Source organism: Pristiophorus japonicus, chromosome 24 (genome assembly GCF_044704955.1).
Source record: "Pristiophorus japonicus isolate sPriJap1 chromosome 24, sPriJap1.hap1, whole genome shotgun sequence".
Taxonomy (NCBI): domain Eukaryota; kingdom Metazoa; phylum Chordata; class Chondrichthyes; family Pristiophoridae; genus Pristiophorus; species Pristiophorus japonicus.
The window spans coordinates 2,730,909-2,749,537 of NC_092000.1; positions in this window are offsets into that span (position 1 = coordinate 2,730,909).

The following is an 18,629-nucleotide window of genomic DNA, read 5'->3' on the forward strand; positions in this document are numbered from 1 at the left end:
TCTGTTCGCCAGCCAATTCTCTATCCATGCTAATACATTTCCTCTGACTCCGCGTACCTTTATCTTCTGCAGTAACCTTTTGTGTGGCACCTTATCGAATGCCTTTTGGAAATCTAAATACACCACATCCATCGGTACACCTCTATCCACCATGCTCGTTATATCCTCAAAGAATTCCAGTAAGTTAGTTAAACATGATTTCTCTTTCATGAATCCATGCTGTGTCTGCTTGATTGCACTATTCTTATCTAGATGTCCCGCTATTTCTTCCTTAATGATAGTTTCAAGCATTTTCCCCACTACAGATGTTAAACTAACCGGCCTATAGTTACCTGCCTTTTGCCTGCCCCCTTTTTTAAACAGAGGCGTTATATTAGCTGCTTTCCAATCCGCTGGTACCTCCCCAGAGTCCAGAGAATTTTGGTAGATTATAACGAATGCATCTGCTATAACTTCCGCCATCTCTTTTAATACCCTGGGATGCATTTCATCAGGACCAGGGGACTTGTCTACCTTGAGTCCCATTAGTCTGTCCAGCACTACCCCCCTAGTGATAGTGATTGTCTCAAGGTCCTCCCTTCCCACATTCCTGTGGCCTGCAAATTTTGGCATGGTTTTTGTGTCTTTCACTGTGAAGACGGAAGCAAAATAATTGTTTAAGGTCTCAGCCATTTCCACATTTCCCATTATTAAATCCCCCTTTTCATCTTCTAAGGGACCAACATTTACTTTAGTCACTCTTTTCCGTTTTATATATCTGTAAAAGCTTTTACTATCTGTTTTTATGTTTTGCGCAAGTTTACCTTCGTAATCTATCTTCCCTTTCTTTATTGCTTTTTTAGTCATTCTTTGCTGTTGCTTAAAATTTTCCCAATCCTCTAGTTTCCCACTAACCTTGGCCACCTTATACGCATTGGTCTTTGATTTGATACTTTCCTTTATTTCCTTGGTTATCCACGGCTGGTTATCCCTTCTCTTGCCGCCCTTCTTTTTCACTGGAATATATTTTTGTTGCGCACTATGAAAGAGCTCCTTAAAAGTCCTCCACTGTTCCTCAATTGTGCCACCGTTTAGTCCTTGTTCCCAGTCTACTTTAGCCAACTCTGCCCTCATCCCACTGTAGTCCCCTTTGTTTAAGCATAGTACGCTCGTTTCTGACACAACTTCCTCATCCTCAATCTGTATTACAAATTCAAGCATATTGTGATCACTCATTCCAAGAGGATCTTTTACGAGGAGATCGTTTATTTTTCCTGTCTCATTACACAGGACCAGATCTAAGATGGCTTGCTCCCTTGTAGGTTCTGTTACATACTGTTCTAAGAAACAATCCCGTATGCATTCTATGAATTCCTCCTCCAGGCTACCCCGTGCGATTTGATTTGACCAATCGATATGTAGGTTAAAATCCCCCATGACTACTGCCGTTCCTTTTTCACATGCCTCCATTATTCCCTTGATTATTGCCTGCCCCACCGTGAAGTTATTATTTGGGGGCCTATAAATTACGCCGACCAGTGACTTTTTCCCCTTACTATCTCTAACCTCCACCCACAATGATTCAACATTTTTTTCATTGGAGCCAATATCATCCCTCACAACTGCCCTGATATCATCTTTTATTAACAGAGCTACCCCACCTCCTTTCCCTTCTTGCCTATCTTTCTGAATCGTCAGATACCCCTGTATGTTTAATTCCCAGTCTTGGCCACCTTGCAACCATGTTTCTGTAATGGCCACCAAATCATACCCATTTGTAATGATTTGTGCCGTCAACTCATTTACTTTATTTCGAATGCTGCGTGCATTTAGGTAGAGTGTTTTCATCCTAGTTTTTAAACCATGATTTTTAGTTTTGACCCCTCCTGCAGCCCTTTTATATTCAGTGGCCCTTTTTGTTTCTTGCCTTTGGTTTCTCTGCCCTCCACTTTTACTCATGTCTTTTGTTTTTGTCTCCTTTTTGTTTCCCTCTGTCTCCCTGTATTGGTTCCCATCCCCCTGCCATATTAGTTTAACTCCTCACCAACAGCACTAGCAAACACTCCCCCTAGGACATTGGTTCCGGTCCTGCCCAAGTGCAGACCGTCCAGTTTGTACTGGTCCCCCAGAACCTGTTCCAATGCCCCAGGAATTTGAATCCCTCCCTGCTGCACCACTGCTTAAGCCACGTATTCATCTGTGCTATCCTGTGATTCCTACTCTGACTAGCACGTGGCACTGGTAGCAATCCCAAGATTACTACTTTTGAGGTCTTACTTTTTAATTTAGCTCCTAGCTCCTTAAATTCGTCTCGTAGGATCTCATCCCTTTTTTTACCTAGGTCGTTGGTACCAATGTGCACCACGACAATTGGCTGTTCTCCCTCCCTTTTTAGAATGTCCTGCACTCGCTCGGAGACATCCTTGACCCTTGCACCAGGGAGGCAACAAACCATCCTGGAGTCTCGATTGCAGCCGCAGAAACGCCTATCTATTCCCCTTATGATTGAATCCCCTATCACTATCGCTCTCCCACTCTTTTTTATGCCCTCCTGTACAATAGAGCCAGCCACGGTGCCATGAACTTGGCTGCTGCTGCTCTCCCCTGATGAGTCATCTCCCTTAACAGCACTCAAAGCAGTGTATCTGTTTTGCAGGGGGATGACCAGATGGGACCCCTGCACTACCTTCTTTGTACTATTCTTCCTGCTGGTCTTCCATTCCCTAGCTGGCTGTGGATCCTTGTCATGCGGTAAGACCAACTCACTACACGTGCTACTTATGTCATTCTGGTATAATGATGCTGCTCTGGTATAAAAGGCCAGCCATTTTGTGAGTCAGGTACTTTGGGCCATAATAAAGCAGAACCAAGGGTGTACCTTGCTTAGTTAAACAGTACTCCGTTTGAACCTTTATTGCATACAGAACAGTTCTGACTCAGAAGTGAGAATGCTGCCCACTGAGCCATGGCTGACAGTACTAAAGGAGGAGAGGCGGAGAGGTTTAGGGAGGGAATTCCAGAGCTTGGGGCCCAGGCAGCTGAAGGCACGGCCGCCAATGGTGGAGCGATTAAAATCAGGGATGTGCAAGAGGCCAGAATTGGAGGAGTGCAGAGATCTCAGAGGGTTGTAGGGCTGGAGAAGGTTACAGAGATGGGGGCAGAGGGGCGAGACCACGGAGGGATTTGAAATCAAGGATGAGGATTTTTTTAATTCATGGAATGCGTGTCATCTATTTTTTCCTTCCTATGTGCATTTGTCTGCATTAAATTTACTCTCCCATTGTTCTGCCCACTTATACACCTTGTCATCAGTTCAGAATTGGTTTACCAAATTTCGCTCAATCTATTGCCCCTAACTTAAGTTCCAAGGTGCTTTGTTGGAGGAGGCACCCTGTGTTTCTCATCTCTTTAGGGATCAAGTGCCTCTTGTGCTCCTGTCAGTAGTAAAGGGGAACATGTGAAACTCGGTAGGGTGGTCAGATGGCGGTGATGATAGTGAGGAGATGGAAGGTATTTCACTATTTCCCCCTCCCCACCACAGCTTCTTTTCCCTTCTACAGAAGATGCTGAATCCTTGCTGGACCGCAGCCATGGTGCTGTCTACACGTCACTAAAGTAGCCCTTCAATTGTGAGCCGAAACAGTAAATACTGACGTGCTATTCCACCACGGAGCGCATCACAGACATGCCTGATCCTGTATTAAAACAAAAAATGCTGGAAATCTCAGCGGATCAGGCAGCATCTGTGGAGAGAAAAACAGAGTTAATGTTTCAGGTCGATGACCCTTCATCAGATTCAGATTCCAGCATCTGCAGTATTTTAATTTTGTACGCCTGATCCTGTTCTCCTCTGAAATCCAAATCATCCAGTTTCCACAGGACTCACTGAAGGAACTCCAGCTGATTTTTTTTGTTGGCCTTTCTCTAGCTCGTGGCACTGAAACCAATTCCAGAGCCCTACTGCTCCTACAATGGGGTTGGGTAGGAATTCCAGGATATTGACCCAGCGACAAAGGAGCAGCAATATATGTCCAAGTCAGGGGGTGGTGTGGAAGGGAACTTGGAGGCGATGGTGTAGTCACATATCCATGGTGCTCCTGCTCTGGTTCTCCTTGGTTGTTGGTGGTGTTCAGTCCTTGTACCCTCACTGGTCATAGCCATCCCACCGGCTTTCCTGGGGGGGGGAGGGGGGGGGGTATCCTTTCTCGAAACACACAATGTCATGGAGCACACTTTAAGCATCTTTCCCCAGGATGCTGTGTCCCTGATTAAATGCTGGGAGGGGTTGGAGGAGCAATGCGGAGCCAAGAAGCTGCCTCCTATCGGGTAGAAGCAGGTAGCACTGCTGTGCTGGAGGATGGGATAGCTGCTGTTTGACGCATTCTATGTTTTCTCACCTGCAAACTGGGCAGCGTGTTGTTCCCTGAGCAGTGTTGGTTGATACTGAGTGCGGTACAATATGGTCCTTTGAACAGATCCTCAGACTGTCTTTGGTAAATGGCTGTTTGGAATGCAGAACAGGCAGCTAGAAGTGAATTGGAACAGCTGCCCTTCGAGCCAGAGGGACCCGGATACTTGCTGTATTAACATAATTGACAGTTTGTTTCAGTTAATGCACCGCTTGGCGTTACCAAGTTATACCAAACAGGAGGGTCCCAGGTCTAAGCCCCTTATCTGTTCTGAGCTGACTGACTGCAGCCTCCCGGGGAAAGAATTCAATTTTAGCAGCTGCTGCTTATAAAAAACCTACTCTGCCAGAGACCTGGTCACTCTGCAGCATATCACTCAGGAAATTGATAGACCACGGTTTCCTGCCGGGCAGGCTATATATACAAAGTTACTGTATCCAATACTGTCACCGGCTGGCTTGAATCTTGCTCAGTCCATTCACTTGGTGCACTCAGTTTGATTTGAAAATTTGCTGTGTCCTGGATCTGGTGCTGCCACACCACAAATAAGAGGCCTGTGTATTCCTTGGCTTGTGATCTCTGCCAACTTCAACACTTACAGGATCTCTGGTTCATTATGGGGTTATCCTTCTGTAATGTCTGCAAGTGACTTGGATAGGTTAGGTGAGTGGGCAAATGCATGGCAGATGAAGTATAATGTGGATAAATGTGAGGTTATCCACTTTGGTTGTAAAAACAGAGAGATAGACTATTATCTGAATGGTGACAGATTAGGAAAGGGGGAGGTGCAACGAGACCTGGGTGTTATGGTACATCAGTCAATGAAGGTTGGCATGCAGGTACAGCAGGCGGTTAAGAAAGCAAATGGCATGTTGGCCTTCATAGCAAGGGAATTTGAGTACAGGGGCAGGGAGGTGTTACTACAGTTGTACAGGGCCTTGGTGAGGCCACACCTGGAGTATTGTGTACAGTTTTGGTCTCCTAACTTAAGGCAGCGAAGGTTCACCAGACTGATTCCCGGGATGGCGGGACTGACATATCAAGAAAGACTGGATCAACTGGGCTTGTGTTCACTGGAGTTCAGAAGAATGAGAGGGGTTCTCATAGAAACGTTTAAAATTCTGACGGATTTAGACAGGTTAGATGCAGGAAGAATGTTCCCAATGTTAGGGAAGTCCAGAACCAGGGGTCACAGTCTAAGGATAAGGGGTAAGCCATTTAGGACCGAGATGAGGAGAAACTTCTTCACTCAGAGAGTGGTGAACCTGTGGAATTCTCTACCACAGAAAGTTGTTGAGACCAATTCACTAAATATATTCAAAAAGGAATTAGATGTAGTCCTTACTACTAGGGGGATCAAGAGGTATGGCGAACAAGCAAGAATGGGGTACTGAAGTTGCATGTTCAGCCATGAACTCATTGAATGGCGGTGCAGGCTCGAAGGGCCGAATGGCCTACTCCTGCACCTATTTTCTATGTTTCTATGTAAGCTTGTAATGTTTGTAGCTCCACACTGTGACTGAGCATTAAGGGATCATTTTGTTTGTGGGGTGAAAAATGATGCGATTAGAAGGAAGTTATTGAAGACGGATGACTTGACTTTTGAGATTGCTTGTCAGACAGCGAGGTCGATGGGCATGGCTGAACAATACTCCCGAGAATTGAATAATAATTACGGTCGTCAGTCAACCAAGGTGAATCACCTGCAGGTGGGGGCCCAAAGTCTCAGAAACTGGAAATTCTAACAGAGCGTCGAAGTCGTGCTATAGGTGCCTGGGACAACACATTGCTCAAAGTTGTCTATACGTGAAGGCAGAGTGTTTCTTCTACAGAAAGACTGGGCACCTTGCGAAGGCATACTGACTGAAGGGTAAACCAGCTTTCAAAGCTATGAGTAGAAATCCCAAGAGACTACGTAGCATGGAAGAACAACAACAGGATGTGGAGATGTTAGAGTTACACGTCTTCAGGAGCCAAGGTTAACCGACAGCGATTCGGAAAGTATTAAAATCCACATAGATGTTGCGGGATTCAAGATACCAATGGAAATTGACACAGGTGCATCCGTAATTGTAGTACTGGAGTCGCTTTACCTCGACAAATTGCATGATTTCCCATTGGAGAAATCCAAGATAGAGCTGCGAGGCTACTCGGGAGAGAAAATTCCTGTGGTAGGTCGTGTCACTGTACCGGTGAAATATAAGGATCAATTTCAGAACTTGCCTCTAATAGTAGTGAAAGGAGACAAGCCTGCCTTACTAGGAAGAAATTGATTGAGATCACTGAAAGTTGGATGCAATTAGAAATGCACCCACTCCCAGAAATGTCACTGAACTTCATTCATTCTTGGGTCTTTTGAACTATTATGGGAAGTTCCTACCAAATTTGGCTATAGTTTTACATCCACTGAATGAACTTTTGAAAAAACAAGTCCATTGGAAGTGGTCAAAAGAATGTGATACAGCATTCAAAGAGTGTAAAAGCAAATTGGTAGAGAGCACCATGTTGGTTCCTATGACATATCTAAGGAGATTAAGCTAGCTTGTGATGCCTCTCCGTATGGAGTTGGGGTAGTGATCTCTCATATATCACGTAGTGGGGAGGAGAGACCAATTGCTTTTGCTTCACGCACTCTCAGTGCCAGTGAGAGTAATTATGCGCAAATTGAAAGGGAAGCTTTGGCATTAATTTTTGGGGTCAAGAAGTTCCACAAATACTTGTATGGTCGTAAGTTTACCATCGTTACGGACCATAAGCCCCTAACAGCAATCCTCCATCCAAAGTCCCCAGTTCCAACATTAGCTGCAGCCCGAATGCAGAGATGGGCTTTGATTTTGTCAGCAGATACACATGATATTGAATACAGACAATCAGCTGGGCACAGTAAAGCTGATGCTATGTCTAGATTGCCTTCCCCATCACAAGTTACACCCGATAGGGAAGAAGTGTTTTATTTTTCATACATTGATGAACTGCCAGTCACAGCTGAAGAGATTGATAGAGCAACCAAACGTGACCCAGTGATGTCAAAGGTGTATGATTATATTGCAAATGGCAGGCCAAACCAGGTAATAGACAAAGATATTCATCCATTCTTCATTCGAAGGAATGAATTATCAGTCGATAAAGATTGTATCATGTGGGGTGCAAGAGTGGTTATACCAAATAAATTCAGATCCAAATTATTAGGAGACCTCCATGACCAGCACCTGGGAATGTGCTTGACCAAGAGTTTTGCACGCAGTTATTTATGGTGGCCAGGTCTTGATAAAGATATAGAGTACATCATGAGTCAGTGAATGACATGTCAATCAGTAAGCAAGCAACCACCATCAGTACCATTACAGCCATGGAAATGGCCTCCCAGGTGTGGCAAAGGCTACATATTGATTTTGCTGAGTTGGAAGAACAACAATTGTTCATTGTGATTTATAGCCATTCGAAGTGGGTTGAGGTGTTCCCAATGTGGAAAATAACAACAAGTAAAACATTGGACATTTTACGAAGTTTATTTTCTTCATTTGGCCTCCCTGAAGAAATTATTTCGGATAATGGACCACAATTTCGTTCCGAAGAATTTGCACAGTTCACGAGCAAAAATGGTGTGAAACATACCAAGGTTCCACCGTACCACCCTGCTTCGAATGGTGCAGCAGAGTGCACTGTACAAATTGTAAAACGTGCCCTCATAAAACAAATGTTGGATCCAAATCCAAAGAAACGGCAGTTGTCATTGGATCACAAATTTACAATTTTTTTGATTACGTATCGTAATATTCCTCATACAACTACTGGTAGAACACCAGCAGAGTTGTTTCTCAAATGACAGCCATGAACCAGATTCTCGTTGTTAAAACCAGTCCGTAGAAGAGACACAATTAAGACAGAAAGAGAATCATGATAGAGGTAGAGTAAAAGAGAGGAGTGTGAAATTAAACCAGAACATGAGAGTGAAGAACCATTGTAAATGTAGATTCTTTTCTCTCAATCTGGTTCAGTAAAATTACTGAGTCGAATACCTCTTGTGCTTTGAACAAAGCAGTCTTTATTTTACCGGCCGGCAAGACTTATCAGACAGAGGATATACATTCTCGATCGAGCGTACACACTCCCTACGGATAAGTGACGTTACATTGTCAAGGCACGATGGTTATACATTTTCGGCAAAAGATAACAAGATAGGGCTAGAATGACATCCTAGTTCAACCTATCTCTTTTGGTCCCTCTTTCCCTTTGTCCACTCATAAGCCGACCTAAGTATGGTCTGATTTTAAACAAAGACCTTCTGTTAATGTTTCAGGTTAATAACATGATTTAATAAGACCTTGAGGCTTTTCTGCAAGCTGTGGGTTTTGTTTCAATATGTGTTAGTGTTGTAACATTTCGCAGTCTCGAGTCCGAGATGTCATGGCTATTCCTCCATGAATTCTTTGTTAGCTTATACTGTCCCTATACAATTCCCACGTTCTCAACTTCAATGTCTCTATACATTTTAAACATTCACATTCCCCCCTTTTATCATTCCATGATAACACTTAGGATCATTCTAGGAGTAAAATGTATAGGGAATGTGAACACACCTAATATCCAGAAAAGTTCCCATTTTGCGCATAAACATAAGACATGTAGCTCTCGTCTCTGTCTCCCCTCCCATGCGCCAAAACTGTCATATATCAACACTATTATACAGACTGTGGCATACAGACAGTTTCATCTTATGGCTCAGGATTCAGATAAATAGTCCAATTATTTTGCTGATTAAAAGAGTTCAGTTTTCCCGTCTCTCTTCTCAGGTCACCGTCGATGTAGCTGGCTGTCTATCACTACGGGTAAAAGTTCAAACTGGTCCACGTTCCAATTAGGATGCCAACGGCCTTGTTCAGCTATGGAGAAGAGGAAGTCTGGAACAGAAACAGGAATTAGAATAACCAGTAAAATAGGTTCGTTAGAGGGTGGTGAGCTTGCAGTGGTGCAGGTGAACCCAGGCACTTTTCCCCTCAACCTTGGCTGCAGTGGGGGTAGTGAGTAACACCTGAAAAGGCCCCTCCCATTGTGGCTCTAATCCCTTCCGAATCCATACTTCCCTGGTGCCACGAGGGACAATTCGGGTAAAACTGGGAGGTCGAGGTGAGCATCTTGAAACTGGTTGTGAACTAGTCGCAGAGCCTGAGTCAGGGAAAGAACATAGGTGGTCATCAGTCGAGCTGAGATCTCATATCTAGGAACAATTTCCCTCATTAACACCTTAACAACAGTTTGAGCCTTATTGTCCAGGTTAGGGTAGGCTTCAATCCATCTGCTAAACACATCTACTATGACTAACACATATTTGTAACACTGAACTTTTTGCAACTCAATGTAGTCCAACTAAAATGTCTCAAAGGGACCTTCGGGTAGGGGCATTTTACCCCAATCACAGGGGACTCCCTTCCCTGGATTATGTTGCTGGCAAACCAGGCAACGACTACTGATGTTCTGGGTGAGCGCCTGGAGTCTAGGGTGCCACCAAGTAGCCAAAAGTGTGTCACTCGTGGTCCTTGCTCCACAATGAGTAGCAAAATGCAGACATTCAATAACCCATAGAGCCAACTTGTCAGACATGCAAGCCTGTTCCGCGGGAGTGGTCCAGAGTTTAGAAACATTGTCATAAGTACATGCATAATATTTCCACAACAGTTTATCTTTTTCAGGAGCGTCCTCCTGTGCTTTTATAACATCTTGGATGGTTGGCATTGGTTTTTCCGAGGCTAACTTATCCTTCGCAGGATTTTTAGTCTGACTCATAATTTTGGGCACTACCATCTGTTGGTCACGAGAGGCCTGTTTGGCCTCTTGGTCAGCACAACGATTCCCTATATCAACCAGAGAATTTCCGGTAGTGTGGGCGGTACATTTGACAATGGCAATGCGTTTGGGGAACATGAGGGCTTGCAACAAATCAGATACTAGCTGTTTATGAGATATCTCATTCCCCTGTGAGGTTAGGAATCCCCTATTTTTCCATAATTGTTCGAAATCATGGGCCTCCCCAAAGGCATACCTAGAGTCGGTATAGACATTGACTTTGAGATCTTTGGCCAAGATACAGGCTCGGGTGAGGGCGAATAGTTCAGCTTGTTGAGCAGAATAGGCGGTTTCAAAAGCGACAGATTCCAAGACCTGATTCTCCTGGTTTACTATGGCGTATCCTGAGATTCGTGTATCTTCTGGATTAATAGAAGTACTTCCGTCAACATACATAAACAATCATGACTGGGTTCTTCCTCATCTTGGGGTGGCTCAGTAAGAAAACAGGCCGGATTAATTGCAGTACAGTGCCGAAAGGTCAGTTTAGGATTGCCTGTGATTTCAGTGGGTTCTGTCGGATAGAGGGCCAGTCCACATTGCCCTGCACTGGGATCTCAATCGGATCAATGGGAGTATAACCCACTTGGGAGGGGTCCTCTGCCCACACATGAGGATCCACATAGTCAGGTATGTCCGAGCCAGTACGATGCTGTAGAGTCGTTAAGACCTTCTCGGGGTCCCCATGAAATTGGACTGTTCGGCCATGTTTTACGATTTGCACATCCCGGCTGGTAGGGTCAGCCTCATCCAAGGCCTTGCGTACCATAACTCCCAAATCTTTAGCATGGTGAGGGGCTAATACTTCACGAGCAATATGCGGTGCCATTGTTAGGGGCTGTTTCCACAGATTCTTATCCACTTCCACAAAATCTGCCTCTCTTTCCAGTCCAGTCACTCTAGCCCTTAGAATTCCCTTCACTTCCCCTTCGTGATCCTGATAAAAGTTCTGCAGGTCCTGATTCTTTCCACTGGGATCGTATGCTAGGGTCACGTGATAGGGTGCCTGCGGCAGGTCCAGAGACCACCACTGAGGGGTTCTAGTGGTATAATACTGCCGCTTAAGGGTTTCCTGTTTTACAATAATCCCATCATCTCCACACTCCAAATGCAACTGGAATTTGCAGAGGAGGTCTCTAGCCATCAAGTTATAGTCCAGATTGGTTGTGATAACAACTCGATGTTCCACCGATTCTTCCTGGTAACCCATTTTAACTGGTTCTGACACTGGGAATGTCGAGATTTGTCCCAGGAATCCTGAAAGTTCCTGTGTTTCAGTAGAGGCAGGGAGTTTAAGCTTTGATTGTACAGAAGACATGAAGGCTCCCGTATTTATCAAAAAGGGTTGCCACTCATTCAGAATGGGTTCATCGTCCGGGGAGGATCCCTGCACAATCAAGCTGCGTAGTCAATCGGGGGACAATTGACCAAAGGGGTTGTTCTGGGAGAACCTCCTCTCCCCCCTTGCCCCCCTCCTCTTCCTTTTCCATGCTGACGGTAGGGGCAATTTTTATTCCAATGTCCTTCCTGCCCACAATTAAAACAGTCAATTCCTCTTACCCAGTCCCGGCCTCTTCCCATACCATGCCGGGGACAATAGGGAGGTTTATTAGCAGGGCTCGGGCCGTTTGGTTGTTTAGTATAACCGTATCCTTGCTTATCCATCCAATCCTGTATGCAATACTGCGGTTCTATTGATCCTTCCTCCCGAGATGGCTCTTCCTTTTTAGTCACGTATTCAGTCTTGACCCGGGTTGGGGGCGCACCTCCCCCCTCCCCTTTCTTTTCCTGCCAATAATATCTAACTGCCCTTTCCATTTGTCCGGATAGCGTGAGCAATCAAATAGTTGTTCGAAGATCACATAGACATCTATAGTGGGGTGGTCTGCAGCTTGTTGTGCATCAGGGTTTGGCATTGGTCTGACAGGGAATTGGTGTCGGGACTTTGGGATCTTGGAAATCATTTCTAGGTCAGAGGATGTTTCGGAGCTGTCTGACTGCTTGACAGTTCTGCGTCTCGATCGGCGGGAGTGTTTGCTATATCTTTCACAACTTGGACTGGTAGATTGACTAGAAGATTTACGGGACTGTCTGTGAGTGAGATATAGTTCTGCCCTTTCGAGTGTGAGATCTGGTCCTTTCGGCTATATTGCTTGTGAACTGGGGATCCGAATCGCTATCAGAGGATGAGGAGTCAGTTTGGGTTTGTTGCTTTGGTGGTATGGGGTTATTTTTAACTCCTCTTGCCGGAGTGTAAGGTGGAGGGTGTTGGGAAGAGGACTGGAGCAAGGGGCCAGGGGGTACGGGAGGCGCCGTTGGGCGCTGAGTCAGTGACCACTCATCAATTTCATCATCAGCCTCGGTTAACACAAAGCCAGCCATTTTACTACGTAGTCGGTCAATACCTTTCTCAGAGATCCCAGAGGATCTCTTAGTAAGTTTCTCGTGCGCACATTCTTTTTTTTTAAGACGTCTACAGTTTTAACATGTGTTCCCTCTGTCAATGAAAGTCCTAATTTAATAGCATTTATTTGCCAACTTGACAGAAGTGATGCATCTTTTAATTTTTTTTTTGACAATCCCTGTGCTTTTTTTTTTACTACCTCTACGCTTCTAGTGCCACCTAGAGGCCATTGATCATCTCCCAATAATTTGTTCAGGGCTCCTGATAATTTTCTAAAGTCTTCAGCTCTTTCAGGGAATTCTTCACATAGCTTTTGTAGCGGACTATCCGCATCCGTTGTTTTATCCAACTGATTACCCATTACCGTGTCGTTACGCGTTCACGTAGTCGTGCGATTTAAACAAACTTAAAACGAACAGACTTTACTGAAAAACAGACTTAACAAACTTACTAATCTAACACAAAGCCGCGTCGCCCCGCGGCTCGCTTCACCACGCGATTCAACCTTAAACAAACTTAACAAACTTAACACAAAGCCGCGTCGCCCCGCGGCTTGCGTCTCCACGCGATTCCACCTAAACAAGCTTAACAAACTTAACACAAAGCCGCGTTGCCCCGCGGCTCGCGTTTCCACGCGATTCCACCTAAACAAGCTTAACAAACTCAACAATAAACGGACTTACAGAAATCAGCACTGACTTTCGCGGTTTGCGTTGCTGCACGTTCGCGTCGGCCCACGTTTACTCGCGCTCGCGCCGCCGCACGTCTCGCGTCACCACGCGTTTACGTTGCCATGCGTCTGCGTCTGCCTTCCTCCACTAGGCCGCACGCTTGCGCCGCTGTGCGTCTCGCGTCGTTGCGCGTTTGCGTCGGCCCTACCTTCCGAGTTGCTGCGGGATTTAAATTCAATCAGTGCCTAGACGGGCCAAGTGATATACAAGGTCGACGTCGTACCTGAATTGAACACCTATCCTCTATTTAATTCCCCATAAGCCTTATTTTATTCCCTGTGAGCCTAATTTTCTAAATTTGATTTCTAAATTTACAACATGTGACCCTGTCCCTAGCCAGCGTGGACATCGATCAGGTTCAGCTCCTGGCAGTCAAGTCTTCCAACGTAAGATGCTGGGCAGCAGGGGTTGAGCCAGCAGGAGTTGGTGCCTCCGAGAGAGAAATGTGGGTGGGATGCACCTTTCCTGGAACACAAGGAACATGTAGCCACACGGTAAGCCTATCTGCTGCCTCTTCACAACCGGACAACAGAAGGAGCTGAACTGGTCGACTCAGTACTGGACATGATGAGGAAGGAGGCGGAGAGCTGTGACTGTCCGCAAGGGTTCAGCTTACTTTCATCATCATAGGCAGTCCCTCGGAATCGAGGAAGACTTGCTTCCACTCTTAAAATGAGTCCTTTGGTGGCTGAACAGTCCAATACGAGAGCCACAGTCTCTGTCACAGGTGGGGCAGACAGTCGTTGAGGGTAAGGGTGGGTGGGACAGGTTTGCCGCACGCTCCTTCCGCTGCTTGCGCTTGATTTCTGCATACTCTCGGCGATGAGACTCGAGGTGCTCAGCGCCCTCCCGGATGCATTTCCTCCACTTAGGGTGGTCTTTGGCCAGGGACTCCCAGGTGTCAGTGGGGATGTTGCACTTTATCAGGGAAGCTTTGAGGTGTCCTTGTAACATATCCTCTGGCCAACTTTGGCTCGTTTGCTGTGAAGGAGTTCCGAGTAGAGCACTTGCTTTGGGAGTCTTAGCATCTCAATGTAATATATCGAGTGGCACGAGGTGGCAGTATAAGACTATAATTTAGAAAGGGGATAAAGAAATATTGGTTTAAATTCACTTCAACGATACAAAGCATCTGCTGACTCGAGCATTGGCGAAACTGTGGATTCAGCTCCTTCCCTTCAAGCCCCTATATCCCTTCAACTGCCACCCGAGCCCTGCAGTCGCATATATAACCTGCTGTTTAGAGCTTCCTGCAACATTTAGCCAGGAACTGAGTGACACGCAGCAAGAGCTCCCTGGCTCAATCCCCGGCCTGTGCTCAGTTAGCTGATCTTACCTGGGTGCTGATTAGCCCCAGTGCTCGCAGTTAGAGGGGGGAAATCCCCACTAAGGATCCCAGACCTGATCACAATCTAGTGCCCCTTTCCTCTGAACTCGGACTGTGTGTTTATGGACAGTATCGGGCTCACCTGTAATATCCCCGTGGTCAAATCGCCTTCTCACATTGGCTGTCTAGGCTCACAAATGGACGCTGGCCTATTCGGGAGAGACACGACAAGGGACCTGATGTCTGTGGAGCCACATCTCGGGATGGAGGGGAGAAAACTGACGAGAAAATGAAACAAGCCCTCCACCCCCCCACCCCCCCAATCCTTGACAGTGACGGGCACATCCCAAGAACAAATACAACATTCCGGATTGTTCCTTCGGATCTTCAGGTTAAAGCACTTTGTTCTTCCTTTTAGCCCATCCTACTAGCAGATCTCCCGTGGCATTGCTTGTGGTAAGTTGGATGGTTATACTATTTCACAACAGGAATAATGTCATGCTTCTTCCTCCTGTGCTATGTGGAAAATCAGGGACACTTCCAGTGTCCCTGACTACTATGTGTGCAGGAAGTGTGACATTGGAACCGGTTCTGGGGGAGGTGGGACCAGTACAAAATGGATGGTCTGCCCCTGGGCAGGACCGGAACCGATGTCCTAGGGGGAGTGTTTGCTAGTGCTGTTGGGGAGGGATTAAACTAATATGGCAGGGGGATGGGAACCTATGCAGGGAGACAGAGGGAAGTTAAATGGGAGCAGAAGCAAAAGACAGAAAGAAGAAAAGTAAAAGTGGAGGGCAGAGAAACCCAAGGCAAAAATCAAAAAGGGCCACATTACAGCAAAATAATAAAGGGACAAAGAGTGTTAAAAAGACAAGCCTGAAGGCTCTGTGCCTCAATGCGAAGAATATTCGTAATAAGGTGGACAAATTAACTGCGCAGGCAACTATTAACGAATATGATGTAATTGGGATTACGGACACATAGCTCCAGGTGACCAAGGCTGGGAACTCAACATCCAGGGGTATTCAACATTCAGGAAGGATAGACAGAAAGGAAAAGGAGGTGGGGTAGCGTTGCTGGTTAAAGAGGAAATTAACGCAATAGTAAGGAAGGACATTAGCTTGGATGATGTGGAATCTGTATGGGTAGAGCTGCGGAATACAGCAAAGGGCAGAAAACGCGAGTGGGAGTTTTGTGCAGATCATCAAACAGCAGTAGTGAGGTTGGGGACAGCATCAAACAAGAAATTAGGGGTGCGTGCAATAAAGGTACAGCAGTTACCAAGGGCGACTCTAATCTATATATAAATTGGGCTAACCAAGCTGGGAGCAATACGATGGAGGAGGATTTCCTGGAGTGTATTAGGGATGGTTTTCTAGACCAATATGTCGAGGAACCAACTAGAGAGCTGGCCATCCTAGACTGGGTGTTGTGTAATGAGAGAGGACTAATTAGCAATCTTGTTGTGCGAGGCCCATTGGGGAAGAGTGACCATTATATGGTAGAATTCTTTATTGAGATGGAGAGTGACGCAGCTAATTCAGAGACTAGGGTCCTGAACTTAAGGAAAGGTAACTTCGATAGTATGAGACGTGAATTGGCTAGGATAGACTGACAAATGATACTTAAAGGGTTGACAGTGGATAGGCAATGGCAGACATTTATAGATCACATGGATGAACTTCAACAATTGTACATCCCTGTCTGGAGTCAAAATAAAGCTGGGAAGGTGTCTCAACCATGGCTAACAAGGGAAATTAGGGATAGTGTTAAATCCAAGGAAGAGGCATATAATTTGGCCAGAAAAAGCAGCAAACCTGAGGACTGGGAGACATTTAGAATTCAGCAGAGGAGGACAAAGGGTTTAATTAGGAGGGGGGGAAATAGAGTATGAGAGGAAGCTTGCAGGGAACATAAAAACTGACAGCAAAAGCTTCTATAGATATGTGAAGAGAAAAAGGTTAGTGAAGACAAATGTAGGTCCCTTGCTGTCAGAATCAGGTGAATTTATAATGAGGAACAAAGAAATGGCAGACCAATTGAACAAATACTTTGGTTATGTCTTCACTAAGGAAGACACAAATAACCTTCCGGAAATACTAGGGGTCCGAGGGTCTAGCGAGAAGGAGGAACTGAAAGAAATCCTTATTAGTCAGGAAATTGTGTTAAGGGAATTGATGGGGTTGAAGGCCGATAGGCTGCATCCCAGAGTACTTAAGGAAGTGGCCCTAGAAATAGTGGATGCATTGGTAATCATTTTCCAACATTCTATTGACTCTGGATCAGTTCCTATGGACTGGAGGGTAGCTAATGTAACACCACTTTTTAAAAAAGGAGGGAGAGAGAAAATAGGAAATTATAGACCGGTTAGCCTGACATCGGTGGTGGGGAAAATGTTAGAATCAATTATTAAAGATGAACTAGCAGCGCATTTTGAAAGCAGTGACAGGATCGGTCCAAGTCAGCATGGATTTATGAAAGGGAAATCATGCTCGACAAATCTTCTAGAATTTTTTGAGGATGTAACTAGTAGAGTGGGGACAAGGGAGAACCGGTGGATGTGGTGTATTTGGACTTTCAAAAGGCTTTTGACAAGTTCCCACACAAGAGATTAGTGTGCAAAATTAACACACATGGTATTGGGAGTAATGTATTGACATGGATAGAGAACTGGTTGGCAGACAGGAAGCAGAGAGTCGGAATAAATAGGTCCTTTTCAGAATGGCAGGCAGTGACTAGTGGAGTGCCGCAGGGTTCAGTGCTGGGACCCCAGCTATTTACAATATACATTAATGATTTAGATGAAGGAATTGAATGTAATATCTCCAAGTTTGCAGATGACACTAAGCTGGGTGGCGGTGTGAGCTGTGAGGAGGATGCTAAGAGGATGCAGGATGACTTGGACAGGTTAGGTGAGTGGGCAAACGCATGGCAGATGCAGTATAATGTTGATAAATGTGAGGTTATCCACTTTGGCGGCAAAAACAGGAAGGCAGAGTATTATCTGAATGGTGACAGAATAGGAAAAGGGGAGATGCAACGAGACCTGGGTGTCATGGTACATCAGTCATTGAAAGTTGGCAAGCAGGTACAGCAGGCGGTGAAGAAGGCAAATGGCATATTGGCGTTCATAGCTAGAGGATTTGAGTATAGGAGTAGAAAGGTCTTACTGCAGTTGTACAGGGACTTGGTGAGACCACACCTGGAATATTGTGTTCAGTTTTAATCTCCTAATCTGAGGAAGGACATTCTTGCTATTGAGGGAGTGCAGCAAAGGTTCACCAGACTGATCCCCGGGATGGCAGGACTGACATATGAGGAGAGACTGAATCGACTGGGCTTGTTACTGGAATTTAGAAAAATGAGAGGGGATCTCATAAAAACATATAAAATTCTGATGGGATTGTTAGAGGCAGGAAGAATGTTCCCGATGTTGGGGAAGTCCAGAACCAGGGGCCATAGTCTTAGGATAAGAGGTAAGCCATTTAGGACTGAGATGAGGAGAAGCTTCTTCACTCAGAGAATTGTTAACCTGTGGAATTCTCTACAGCAGAAAGTTGTTGAGGCCAGTTCGTTGGGTATATTCAAAAGAGAGTTAGATATGGCCCTTACGGCTAAAGGGATCAAGGGGTATGGAGAAAAAGCAGGAAAAGGGTACTGAGGTTGAATGATGAATGGTGGTGCAGGCTCAAAGGGCCGAATGGCCTACTCCTGCACCTAATTTCTATGTTTCTCAGGTGGCACTGGGTATAAATAGGTCTGGCCCTTTAAGGCTTCAGAGTCTAATTGCTGGGCTTACTGGTCAATGAGAGGCTAATTTCTTTTGATGAAGGAAATGTGCGGGTTGGCAGATGCTTATAAATCTCTCAGCACCAAGGTGGAAGAAATCAGCAGGAGGTGACTTTTGCCACTGGAAGTGCGATTGACTTGAAACT